The following is a 13,166-nucleotide window of genomic DNA, read 5'->3' on the forward strand; positions in this document are numbered from 1 at the left end:
CCATAGTAGGCTGAGGCAGGAGAATCAGTCAGCCTCAACAATTTAGCAATGCCCTCAGCAACTTAGACCCTGTTTCTAAATAAAAATACAAAGAAGGGCTGGGAAAGTGGCTCACTGGTTAAGTGCCTCTAGGCTCAATCAGGTTAAGGTGTGCTTAAGAAAATTTTGGATTATAAAGTCATGCTTGAGATTATTTTAGTGTCTCTACTGTTAATTTGTGCCTCGGACACAATCTCATCTTATAAGGTACAGTTAACTTTTAATTTTCAAAATTGGTTGTCAATTGCTAGAGACAATCAATTTAATGACTTGGAAGGGTGTAGGTTTTGGAGACAGATTCAAATAAAAATTACAGTTCTATCTTTGCATTATTAATTAGAATTTTCTTTATGAATATATAACATCACTCACAGAATTGTTGTGAAACTTACAGAAACTCACAGGTATGCTTTCATCAGCTGTTTAAAATACCTGATACTTGACAGGAATAATTTCTTATCTCAGATAAAGTAGGAGAAAATCATTTAATTTATTTGTCCCTTGACAAACTAAATTGTTCTGAGAATTAAAATTGAAACTCTGTCTTAGCATACATAAAATAATGTCTGTTGTATTGTTAAATAATCCAACATTATACATTTAGCTTAAAGACCCCCCTGTGAGTAGCTTGCCCTCCTTATTCCTACTCTTTACCCTTGTATTACCACTATCCTGAATTAAGCCATCTGGGGTTTTATATATCATATGAAACACCTGAATATATCATAATTTGTGTAATCACCTACTGAGGAATCTTATTTGTTGCTAATACTGCAACAATGTTGCAACATTAATTTTCTTGAGCATGTATATATAACTGTCCATAGAATGTTTCTTTCTTTTCTTTTTTCAGTTGTAGATAGACACAATACCTTTATTTTACTTATCTTTATGCAGTACTGAGGATCAAACCCAGGGCCTCCCACAAGCTAGGCAACTGCTCTACTACTAAGCTACAACCCCAGGCCTTACAATAGTATTTCTTAATGTGTAGTCCATAGATTCATTTAAAGTAGGCTCATAAACTTGTATAAAAATAAATCTTTATTTTTTAATCTTGAATTAAAATTTAACAAACCCTTTAATTACAAATGTAAACAACTAATGACATTCAGCATGACCTGTGAATTTTGTCACCAACAGACCTAGATATTTTCATGTCACATAACAAGTGGTTATAGATTGTTCAAAAATCATTCATTAATTTGTTCAAAAATCATTAATTTGAAATGATAGTTATTAGACTTACTACTGGATCTCACCATGCATTAGATGCCTGCTGTGTCATAACTTTTTAAAAACTTTGATAACTTTAAATACAGTTTCCTTTGTAATCCTATATTTCTGCTGTCTGAATGGTTCATATTGAAATGCTAACCCCAAAGATGATGATAGGAGGGGCTTAGTGACCTCATCAAGAGCCCTTAATGGAGCCAGTTAATCCCATAGCTCCTTTTGCCATGAGAGAGTGCAGCAAAAGGCAGCATCCAAAGCAGAGACACACTGAACAGGCTGGTGCCTTGATAGTGAACTTCTTAGGCTCCAGAATGTAAGAAATAGACTTCCATTATTTACAAATTGACCCTATCCAAAGTATTTTATTACAGCAGCCTGAATGGACTAAAACATACTTCTGGTATGGAATACTCAACAACTTGATAGTATTAGGGATTAACTATTTTGTCAGTCTGATGAGTGTAAAATTATATCCTGCCGTCATTATTGAGCAATCTTGTTTTCTTTCCAAACTACTTAGGATTCCTCTTCTGTGAGCTGCCCACAGAAGACAAATTTCAAGTTTCTTTATCTGATTTGTAAGAGTTCTTCATTTATTCTGACACCAATCTTTTATTGGTTTTATGAATTACAAATATCTTTTCTCAATTTGTGGTTTGTATTTTCACCTTGCTTATTGATGTCTTCTGACTTGCAGACAGACTGAATTAAAGTTACATTAAAACATCTTTTACTATGTGGGAGGTGGGTTGTGTCATCAGTTCTAAACATTGAGGCCATGATTTTTCTTCTTTTCCTTTTTAAAATATCAGTTCGTTTTGTTTGCCATATTTGGGGGATCTACTTGTTGAGGAATTTATTTCACTAGGTAAAAGAGAGATTGGTTGTTACTTTTTTTCTATATCGTCAACCAATCCCCCGACCCTGACCCAATGAACAATTCTTTGTCTCCTGGCCACCACCAGTTTCCCATATTAAGTACAGTTTTATTTCTGGACTCTACATTTTATTTCAATGGTCTGTCTGTTCCGAGCTTTAAAATACTGCAGCCCTAGTAAGACAATTTCTGCTGTATCCTCTCCAATATAATCTTTGAAATCATCTTGGCTATTTTCCCATGAGGGAGAGTTAACTTTTAAAATATGGAAATTACAGCATAAGTCAATTAAAACCACTGGAATATGCTGGGTACAGTGGTGTGTGTCTAATAGTCCCAGTTATTAGGAAAGCCAAAGTGGGAGAATTGCTTCAAGAGTTCAAGATCAGTTTGGGCTTGTTTCATTGAGACACCATTGTCTAAATGAAATAAAAATAAACCCTATCAGAATATTATTAAGAGTTTTAATTTAAAGTATGTTACTTGGAATAATATAAAGACAGCATGTTCTTTTATTGAACATTTCCCCCCAAGTAACACATATTAAACAATTTTACTGAGGTATAATTTGGATATCACAAAAAATTGCAATTCCAATTGCCCCACCCTCATTTTATACATTTCCCCCTAATATTTTAATACTACCTCATTATTCCTTAAGTAATCACTTTTATAATTATCAATTAAACATTATATGCTTACTTATATTTACCATATATCTTTGCTCACCATTCCATTTTATTCCTACTTCTTTTTTCTGAGTTCAGTTTCTTTTTTTGAAGTGAAATCTATTTCTCAAAATCCTATCAGTGAATATCCATTAGTAGTAGAATCCTAGTCATATGAAAAGTTTATTTCATTCTCATTCTTGAATGATAGTTAATTTGGATGCAGAATTCTAGGCTGGTTTATTTTCTTTCAACATTTTCAAGATATTGTTTAATGCTTATTCTGGTTTCTACCATAGTTGTTAGTATAAATGTCGTTAATTGTAGGTTATGTTTACTCTCTGATGACTCCTTTTCTCTACTGTAACCTCTCCACCGTGCATCTAGTTTTATTTATATATAATGAACCTATTGAGCTTTTTAACCAAAGTTCTAAGTATTTGTCTTTTTAAAAGTCCGGAAAATTCTCAATTATTATCTCTTTGAATATGCTTCACCCCTTTTTCCTTCTCTTCTTTATAGGTGTGTGTGTATGTGTGTGTGTGAGAGAGAGAGAGAGAATGAGAATGTGTGTGACCTTATCCCATCCTATCATTTAACTTCTCTCTTTAAGCTTTTCTTTCAGCTACTTTGACAATGTTCTCAGATCTACCTCCTTATCCACTAATTTCCGTTATTATACTTAACCTGCATATTACCTCTTCCTTATCATTATTATTTTTAAGAAATATTTTTAGTTGTTAATGGATTATTTATTTATTTGTTTGTTTGTTTATTTATTTATTTATTTGTGGTGCTGAAGATCGAATCCAGGCCTCACACATACCAGGGAAGTGCTCAACCAGTGAGCCATAACTCTAGCCCCTCCTATTATTATTAATTAAACTTCAAAGGCAGGAGGGGTGCAAAGGATATATGGCAGGGTCTCAGCCCCTGCTCCAGGAACAAGGGATAGATAATCATATGCCAAACACTTCCAACTGATCCTATATGTCTTTGAGGACTGGGGTATATATTTGGACATCCAAAAGAAAATAAAACATAGGGTCAAGCAGTCAGTCTGTCACTAAAAATATCTATGACAGGGATAGATTAAGGGAACTCAACCCACCACTCCTTTCCCTACTCTCCCCATTAGCATCAAAAGCAAAGTTAACAGAGAAAAAGGAAGGGAAAAAAGGGGGCGGTGGGGGGGTGTGGACGGCAACAAAAAAGCCCCAAACTGAAAAGGGCTAGATACATTAAACCTTTCAGTAGGAGAGGAATTCTCTGGCCATCTCACAAGCTCCAAATGCCTAGGAGAGAGAGATTTGTCCTTCCCTCACTCAGCAGTAACTCTACACACGGAATTTTCAATTAGCCATGCCAATCAGTTGCAATGATCTCTTCCAACCTCCACTTTATTCCTGCTTTGTGAACAGACAAGTTTTTCCCCAGCATCCTCCTTGGAACTTTCTCTCTTTAGATCTTGCTCCATCTCAAAATACAACTGCAAGACTGACTTCCTCTCTCAAAGCTCCACAAAAACCCACTTTCACATCCTTTTATTACATTTATTCTAACTGTCCAGCAAAAGGCTGTGCCCTCTAACAACGAAAGTCACATTCCCTGCCCACTGAGACTGAGACTGAGATTCATAGCAGCACAGCACATTGATGCATCCTTGGTTATCACTGAAATCCTGTATTTCCCAAAGAAGAGATAGCCAAAGGACAAGTCCAAGCATCTGAAAGGTCAAATTATGGAGAAAAGTGGTAATTCTCAATTAGTATTTAATTTCAATGCATTTTTCATTTCATTATAAAATCAAGTATTCACTGCACTACCACTCCCAACAGCATCAATGTTTTAATTTAACTCTTTTGCTTTTTTTGTACCAGGGATTGAACTCAGGGGCACTTGACCACTGAGCCACATCCCCAGCCCTATTTTGTATTTTATTTAGAGATAGGGCCTCACTGAGTTGCTAAGTGCCTCGCCATTGCTGAGGCTGGCTTTGAACCTGTGATTCTCCTGCCTCATCTCTTTTTAAAGATATTTAGCTTGGTGGCGAGTAGACATGGGTTTCACTATATTACTGAAGCTGTCTTGTAACACCTGGGCTCAAGTGATTCTCCTGCCTAAGCTTCTGTTAACTGAAATTACATGTGTTCACAACTACACCTAGTTAAAATACAGAAGCTCGATTCAATGTCATTTTATTTGAGGTAACTAGGGATCTAATTTTGCCAAAGGTTTTGGCAGCTGACACTTATTCATGGTGGTTTCTTCATATGACTTACAATATTGGATGAGGGGGTAATTTAAACTGTGATTTGTCTGTTGGAATCCCATATATTCTCAGTTGTTGGTATATCCCTGTACACAGGCTCTGAATCTATTTATTTAGGTCTAGTGCCTCAGAGATATTATTTGTCCACCATAACTCCATCAATGAGCTTAAATTTGAATCTCACACATGTTGCATGTTCTTGGCCATGAATTCTCAGCATAAACTTTTTCAACTGACTCAGAAATTTTGTCTTAGAGCTCTTTCCCCTGTCTCAGAAACTAAACTTTTCTCTGGTATGTTCTTTCATTAACGTTCTAACTCTTCAAGAACACTGACTTTATTAGATATCAGTTCCAATTTCTGCTTAGGCTCAAGATTTCACCTATCCTCAGATACTAAAACCATGCCTCAGGGTAAACAAAATTGGCAACTATTGCTGAAAAGTATTTTAGTGTCCATTTACACTTTCCCTACTCTAGTCTTTAGTTTTCAGTTTTTAAACTTTGGAGATTAATCTCACATTATTACAAGCTCAACTATCCATTTGAAAGGACAGTTTCTGTTGTTTCAATCAAAAATTTCAAAATATCTGATGTTTTGTAGTGTGTGTTTTTTTTAATCAGCTTGTCTGGTTTTCTATTTACTAACAAAGGGGATTTAAAAATCTTGTTTACCATATGTTCTTAAGTGTATCAATTTAAAGAAAATTTAGAAACAATAAAAATCTAGGTCACTTGTTGACCTAAACCTTCTGAAACTTTAGTATGGCTGAACCAACAAGATCTTAAAAGAAATTGTGAAAAGTTAATTCAATCAAATTAGATTAATAACTACATGAACTACATTATGTGATATTTTAAAATTTTTAATATATAATCTTCCTACTTAATCGTCTTTTAAAGTAATCCTATCTTCAACAATATATAACATTCATTTTCATCTTAGCAATTACTATGCATATTTTCTAAACATTTGCTTACATTTTAACAAATATGTGAATGCCCTATCACACAACACAGTGTATGATGAAATCAGAAACAAGGCTCTTGCTATCTAGACCTTACAATAAGAGAAAGAGTCATGATCTTATTAAAGGGGGGAAATTTGGTGCATTGACAGTATACCATAGAAAGACCCAACTCTGTGTGTGCCCAAGCTACTAGTTTCAACCATAGTTAAGACCATTATCAGAAGGCCAACCTAAGGATTGAGTTCATAAACATGAAAAAATTCATAGTTCAATTTACATGTTTCTTTAAATGCTTAAGACCATAAGAATCTGTTTTAAAAAAAAAGACCCTAAGCTTGGAAATGTGCATTACAGACTGTAGGCAAAAGCACTCAAAACTCTAATGATGAGCTGTAAAAATTAAATCTGTTTATTTAAGTTTGCTTATTTACCACCCACAGTTTAGAACTATTGAAAAATATATATAGTAAGCCACTTGGAATCTTGGGAGCATACATTATACAAGATAATGTAGTGTAGAACTGAACATTAAAACTTATTGGGAAGTTTAAGTCTGAATAATTTATACAGCTTTCGAAAAATCCTTATATAATTTAAAATAATACCGCAACTTCAATTGTGAAATGTTTTCTCTCAACTGGAATGTAACTTTAGCCAGAAATTATCACTAGATATAAAATAAAGGGTAGCACAAATATTCTACATTGTTACTTATAATTTAAAGTCTATGTCAAGGTTGTTTCTGTTTCATACCTACATTTCCACGTTTTCAAAAATGTTTTAAAGTATGTAAAGCTTGTAAATTCTTTCTGCTGAAAACTTAAAAGTAATTACTTAAAAACTTAAAAGTAATTACTTAAAAGTAATTTAATTTAGTTTTTCTCAACTGCCCTATCCTTTCTTAAGCTATCCCCCCCTTCCTGCTGGATCCCTGTAATAATCATCTTATACTAATTTTTTTCTACACATTGTACCCTTGTACAGTCTGTTTTCCACATTGTATGGATGCAGGAATATTTTTAACACCCATGCAATCAATCCTACAATATGCCTATTAATTCTTGGAATTTCGCATATTCTAAACAATTCTGGAAGCAGAATATGTCACACAGTTGGAGTTCTAACTTTGTAAACTTGTTTAAAACCTGAAATATCTTTCTACAGACTTTAGGATAAAGTTGCAAATCCCTGTGACCAAGAGGCACTTCTCCAACCCTTTAGCCTAATTTCTTGCTACACTACTTTTTCCATTCTCCAACAAGTCATGCTCCTTCCCATCTCAGGTTTTCATATATGCTCTTCCTGCTATATATATGCTATCAACATTTTCTATTTAGTTAATTCCCAGTCCTTCAATTCAACCCTATCACTATCATTTCCTTGATGATATCTTCCCTCACAGCCCTTTAATCTAGGGTTCAATCATTCCCACCCTACCCCCTTTATGTTTTTGTATAAACTATGTATAGTACATGCCTCTTTCATATAGCATGTAATCACAAGCAACACATACTGAATTTTATCCCCAAAGAATAAGCCTTTGGAGGCTTGTGCTCATGAAAAGGAAGTGACAAAATGGCTTTGCATTCTCTCTTTAGCATCTGATAACCTAGCATAGTGGCTTGTTCAATATCTATTTATTGAATGAATTTATGGATGCAATTCCTCTCTGCCCCCTCTGCCAAAAAAATGTGTGCGCAGTCAGGCAGTTTATATGCTCAGGTGTTATACCTTAACAAGCAGTTAGCATTTCCCCGGGATAAAAGAAATGCCGATGACTTACAAGAAAGGTAAGAATTGGGAACTGGACCTCTGAATCTCAAATACAATCCAAGCACAATGACCAATTTGCAAAGGTCAAAATTAGCACTATTTTGATTCTTAAAAATAACTCCTAAAAGCTCATCATGATAAAGCTGCAAAAAAGTTATTTACAGCACAACTTAAAAAAAAAAAAAGAAAGGAGGAGAGGGGGAAACAGTAATATTTCTTCCTCCTCAAAAATCTACAACTGGGGGCTGGAGTGGTAGTAGCTCAGTTGTAGAGCGCTCACCTAGCAGCACGTGCGAGGCCCTGGGTTCGATCCTCAGCACCACATAAAAACAAATGAATAAAGATATTATGCCAACTACAACTAAAAAATAAATAAAACCTACAAATGGGCTGAGGTGGGACTCAGTGGTAGAGCACTTGCTTAGCATGCATGAGGCACTGGGTTTGATTCTCAGCAACACATAAAAATAAATAAATAAAGACATTGTGTCCTTCTGCAATTATTAAAAAAAAAAAAAAACTACACCTACAATTTCCCTTGAGAATGCTAGATTACTGAATCTCTAATTTTGCCATGAAGTCACCTAAGATGCTATTTTATGATTTATTAAAATTTTTTATCCTTTTTGCAAATTGTTTTTTTAATATTTATTTTTTAGTTGTAGTTGGACATAATACCTTTACTTTATTTTTTTGTGGTGCTGAGGTCGAACCCAGGGCCTCGCAGGTGGTAGGCAAGTGCTCTATTGCTGAGCCACAACACCAGCCCGCAAATTGTTTATTTTAAGGGTTCTAATAACCTGGATTAAATCTGTTATTGTAGTTTGTTTTTGTTGTTGTTTTGTGGTTCTGGGGATTAAACCGAGGGGCCTTGTACATGCAAGGTAGAACACTACTACTGAGCTATACCCCAGTCTGAAATGTTTAAGATCAGAAATATAGGTACATGAGAAAAGATTATCACTTAGAGGAGGAAAAATCCAACCAAATAATTTGGAGCTTAATAATTTGTCAATTTGTTCTACCTACAATCAAGTTATTTCAGAGAAGTACAGTATTTTACTTTTATAAGACTTTTTTTAATAACAAAATATACATTAAAACTAGCAGAAGCATATAGATCAATACGAATGGGTTTTTAAAAATTAATAGTTGCCAAGTGTTTCCTATTTACTAACTGGTTGCTTCACTTCATTTAATTCTTTTAAAAAGGGAAGGAGGGGTGGAGAAAAATAGAAAGAGAAAAAAAAGTCCTGTGATGCCAGGCACAGTAGCAGACACATGCTTCTCATCCCAGGGACTTGGAAGGCTGAAGCAAGAGGACCCCACATTTAAGGCCAGCCTGAGCAATTTACCAAGATCATGTCTCAAAATAAAAAGAGCTGAGGATGTAGGTCAGTGGCAAAGCACCCTTGAGATCAATCCCCAGTACCAAACCAAATAAACCCTGTTGAGTTATTTTACAGATTAAGACACTCAGAAGAATTTAATATCTCCCAGAAATTCAAATACAAAAAAAGAGTTGGTTCAAACCTCAGGTTCCATTCATTATTCTACACAAATGTGTTTTTTAAAAATTGGAAAGCTTCTGAAATTATTTTCTTCTCCAAAGATCTATGGTGGTATTTCTATTAACTGGGGATTTTTGAAATGGATTAGGTACTAGAACTAACTATATCTGAATGTAAAATAATAGGAACTTATATTATTTAAATATTAGCAGCCATCAATCAAATTATTGTGAAGACAATGATAAAATATTTAGAAAGAGTAGCAATAAACCATCAAATAAGATTAAGAACTGATTGGCCAGCATTACTTTTTTAAAACCTTCTTTCTAGTATTATCAGACTGGATATTCCTGGGTCCTTAATACACTATCCCAACTGTAGAATTCATTACCTTTAGTATAAACTAGAGCTGACAGCTATCCTACCCATTCATTCTTTCCACCTATATTAAATTGTTTTGACAAGCTAAATGAACAAAACCAAGCATCACTGTCACATGAACTCCCATAATAACAAGCACAGTTCCAGACTGCTGGTAGGGCAGGGAGCCAGGCAACAACTGAAACAATTGTTCATATTGGTGCCACCCAAGTAACAGCACTCAGAAGATTATTTGCTGATGTAATTTCTTGAGTGAGAAACACAATGCTAATGTTTAAAGCAGAAATCTTCATTCCCTTGTTTTAAAGAAATTGTTTCATTTTAAACATCCCCTTACAGAATTTTCTCCTTACCTTCATATTTCAGTATTTTTTAAAGTATAACTCCTGTCTTTTTGTATGCTCTATTTTATATGTAACAGAAACAAGCCTTCTAAACCAATTTTGATGGTGAAGAAGGGAGATTGGTTTTCATTAAACTTCAAGTTTTCACTTTTTGAGCTAATAACTATACCCCCCAAAAAAAAATCCGGTTCCCCAAATATGTACTAACTTCTATAGTATTTTATTTTTAGCAATATTCAAAATTTTACTGCTAAATTAAGACCACATATGATAAGTTTACATATCAAAAATATGGGTGGAGAAGTGTCTGGAGTTCCTTGATTAAAATATTTTAGGTCAATATTGGAGCCCTCCTTCCTTATCACTTTCTGCACCACACTGACTTTGCAAGATCTGAGCATCTAGTCTTATTTATTTATTTATAACTAATACTAATTGATGTTGGGTATTAGGATAGAGAAATAAAAATTCATCTTCAGGAAGAGAAACTGCTTCCCAATGTAATATGGATTTCAGCTTACCATTTGCAGGGGAAAATTTTTTAAATTATTTTGTATTTTTAAAAAAATGAATCACAAAAATAATTATTTAAGTCTGGCATATTTCTCTCTCACAGGCCTACATGATACAACAACAATTCAAAGATAACAAAAATATAAGCTATAGGTCATTTATTCTTTTTTTTTTTAGAGAGAGAGAATTTTTAATATTTATTTTTAGTTTTCGGCAGACACAACATCTTTATTTGTATGTGGTGCTGAGGATCGAACCTGGGCCGCACGCATGCCAGGTGAGCACCGCTTGAGCCACATCCCCAGCCCAGGTCATTTATTCTTAAAAAACTTCAGAATCATTATAGAGACTACAGGCCTAGAAAGTTGGGAAAATAACTACTAGAAGCAAAATAATGATTCTCATGCAAAAACTCTATTCAAAGCAAAAAAAGACTAACATGGTTTTAAAGCTGTTTTGAAATACAATATGAAAATTTTCTCTGGGTATGTATTTATTTATAGCCAGATCTACAGATTAAATTCCTGGAGGAGATTTCTTTATGACCATCCAATCTGGTACTCTTTTTCTTTTTAAATTTTGTTGTTGTTGTTGTTGATGACAGACATTTTTTAAAAAATTTATTTATCTGTGGTGTTGAGAATCTATCCCCAGTACATCATAAATGCTAGGCAAGTGCTCTACCACTGAGCTACAATGCCAGCCCCAATCTGGTATTCTTAGAACTGAAACTGGATCTATCCCATTGAAAGTTACATTAGTTGACTAATTATTAATTTTTCTCAATAGTTAAATACACACACACACACAAACACTTATATAAAATGGGGGGGGGGGTAGTCAACAGGATACCGTGTCTCTTGCTCCTTAAGGAGTCTTCCAAGAATTATTCTTGGAATAATTTCAAGGAAACAAACAATAAGTCTCCAAAATAGTAAAGAATCTGGTTTTACTAACTTATCAGTTCCTTCTTTCCCAGTATGGCTGTTCTATATTGCACTTCATATATTTACAGAAAAGTTTTCATTTCAAAGCAATAAGAAGAAAAATAGACTCACAAGAAAGATGGGAGTACTTTCTCGAACCAGATGTGCAGTAATTTGTAGGTCCTATTCATTAAGCACCCTTCACTTAATCCCTAACCTAAATCCAGATTACAAAAGTGTAAATTCAAGGCCTAAGATGATCTTTGCTTGTTGGGGCACAAAAACCACAAAGAATTCTATAATGTTTAGAACTTGGCATATATAAAAACCCTTAGATTAATGTTAAAAATACAACAGATACATATAACAGATGAACCACAAAAAGAAGGGAAACATTTATTATCAGAAAATGGCAAACTACTTTCACTAAATGATTTATATAGCATAACTCTTATATACAAATGACTCTTATATAGCAAAACTCAGAACAATACCTATCCATTTACATAAATTTGAAATTGTTTTCTAGAAACTGATTATATATCAATTTGAATGTGAAGGCAACTAACTAAAAACAGGTAGTAAACTTCAACTCTTCCAGGTAGGGTCTTATGCAGTACTGAAACAGGCTTAGAAGGGGAAAAAAAGAGAAGATGATTATGTATAAGGACAAAGATTGAAAAATTCTTTCTTATTATATAGGAAAGAAACTTTATGCTTCAGAGATAACAGCAGATGGGGGGAAACAGTTTCCAAAGTTTTTCTGAATGGCTGCTAGAGAGAACGCCAACAAAACCCAAACTAAAAAACTCAAATGAAATAATCAGCACTGCAACTTAGTGGGTCACCTTGCAGGAAACTGCCACTACAGCAGAGAAAATGTGGTGATATGCATTACAAAGACAATAAAATAAGCATCTCCAAGAATTCACTGAACCTGATATCCAAAACTTGTTTCATTTTGTTCAGAAAAGAAATCAAGAAAATAAGTCTAGTATATGAAAACACAGTGTGTTAGGTTTCAATATACATGACAATTTATTCACTTACAGAAATAAAGACAAAAGAGGGAGAACTCTTAAGTTCAACACTCACAGTTCATATTAACTTTATTTTTATTTATTTTTGTGGTACTGGGCATTGAACCCAGGGGTGCTCTACCACTGAGCTATATCCCTAGCACTTTTTATTTTTTTGAGATAAGGTCTTGTTAAGTTGTAGCGAATGGGCTTGAACTTGGGCTCCTCCTGCCTCAGTCTCCCACAGAGGCGCTTATTTAACTTGATATACTGAATTTAAGTATTACTTTTTCTAGGATCCTCTTTTTATCAGCTCAATCTTAACCACTAATATTTCAGATTTATAAGGAGACCCAGCACAGAAAGCAGTAAGATTTGAAGAGTCATCAATAACAAAAACAGAAAACTCAATTTGACAACAAATGTAACCTACCCTAACAAAAGTTTTATATTGATACAAACACTTGATATCTTCATGCCTGGCAAGGTCTGACTTTTTAATGTAATGTTTTACTAATTATGGAATTCAATTTAATATTTCTAAATGTCTTTTGGACATTCTAAAACCAAAGACTCCAAACCTTGCACAAATCAAAACAAAAAAAGTTTCTTCCACAAATCAGCTTATCTACTTCAA

The 13,166-nt window shown here is 34.1% G+C and overlaps 1 protein-coding gene across 15 annotated transcripts in view; it reads right to left on the bottom strand.

The window, feature by feature from the left end:
- Window positions 1–13,166, bottom strand: part of Wnk1 (WNK lysine deficient protein kinase 1) — a 132,311-nt gene that overhangs the window by 81,002 nt on the left and 38,143 nt on the right. The window lies entirely within an intron of this gene.

The sequence above is a fragment of the Urocitellus parryii genome, chromosome 5 (genome assembly GCF_045843805.1).
Source record: "Urocitellus parryii isolate mUroPar1 chromosome 5, mUroPar1.hap1, whole genome shotgun sequence".
In the NCBI taxonomy this organism is placed as follows: Eukaryota; Metazoa; Chordata; class Mammalia; order Rodentia; family Sciuridae; genus Urocitellus; species Urocitellus parryii.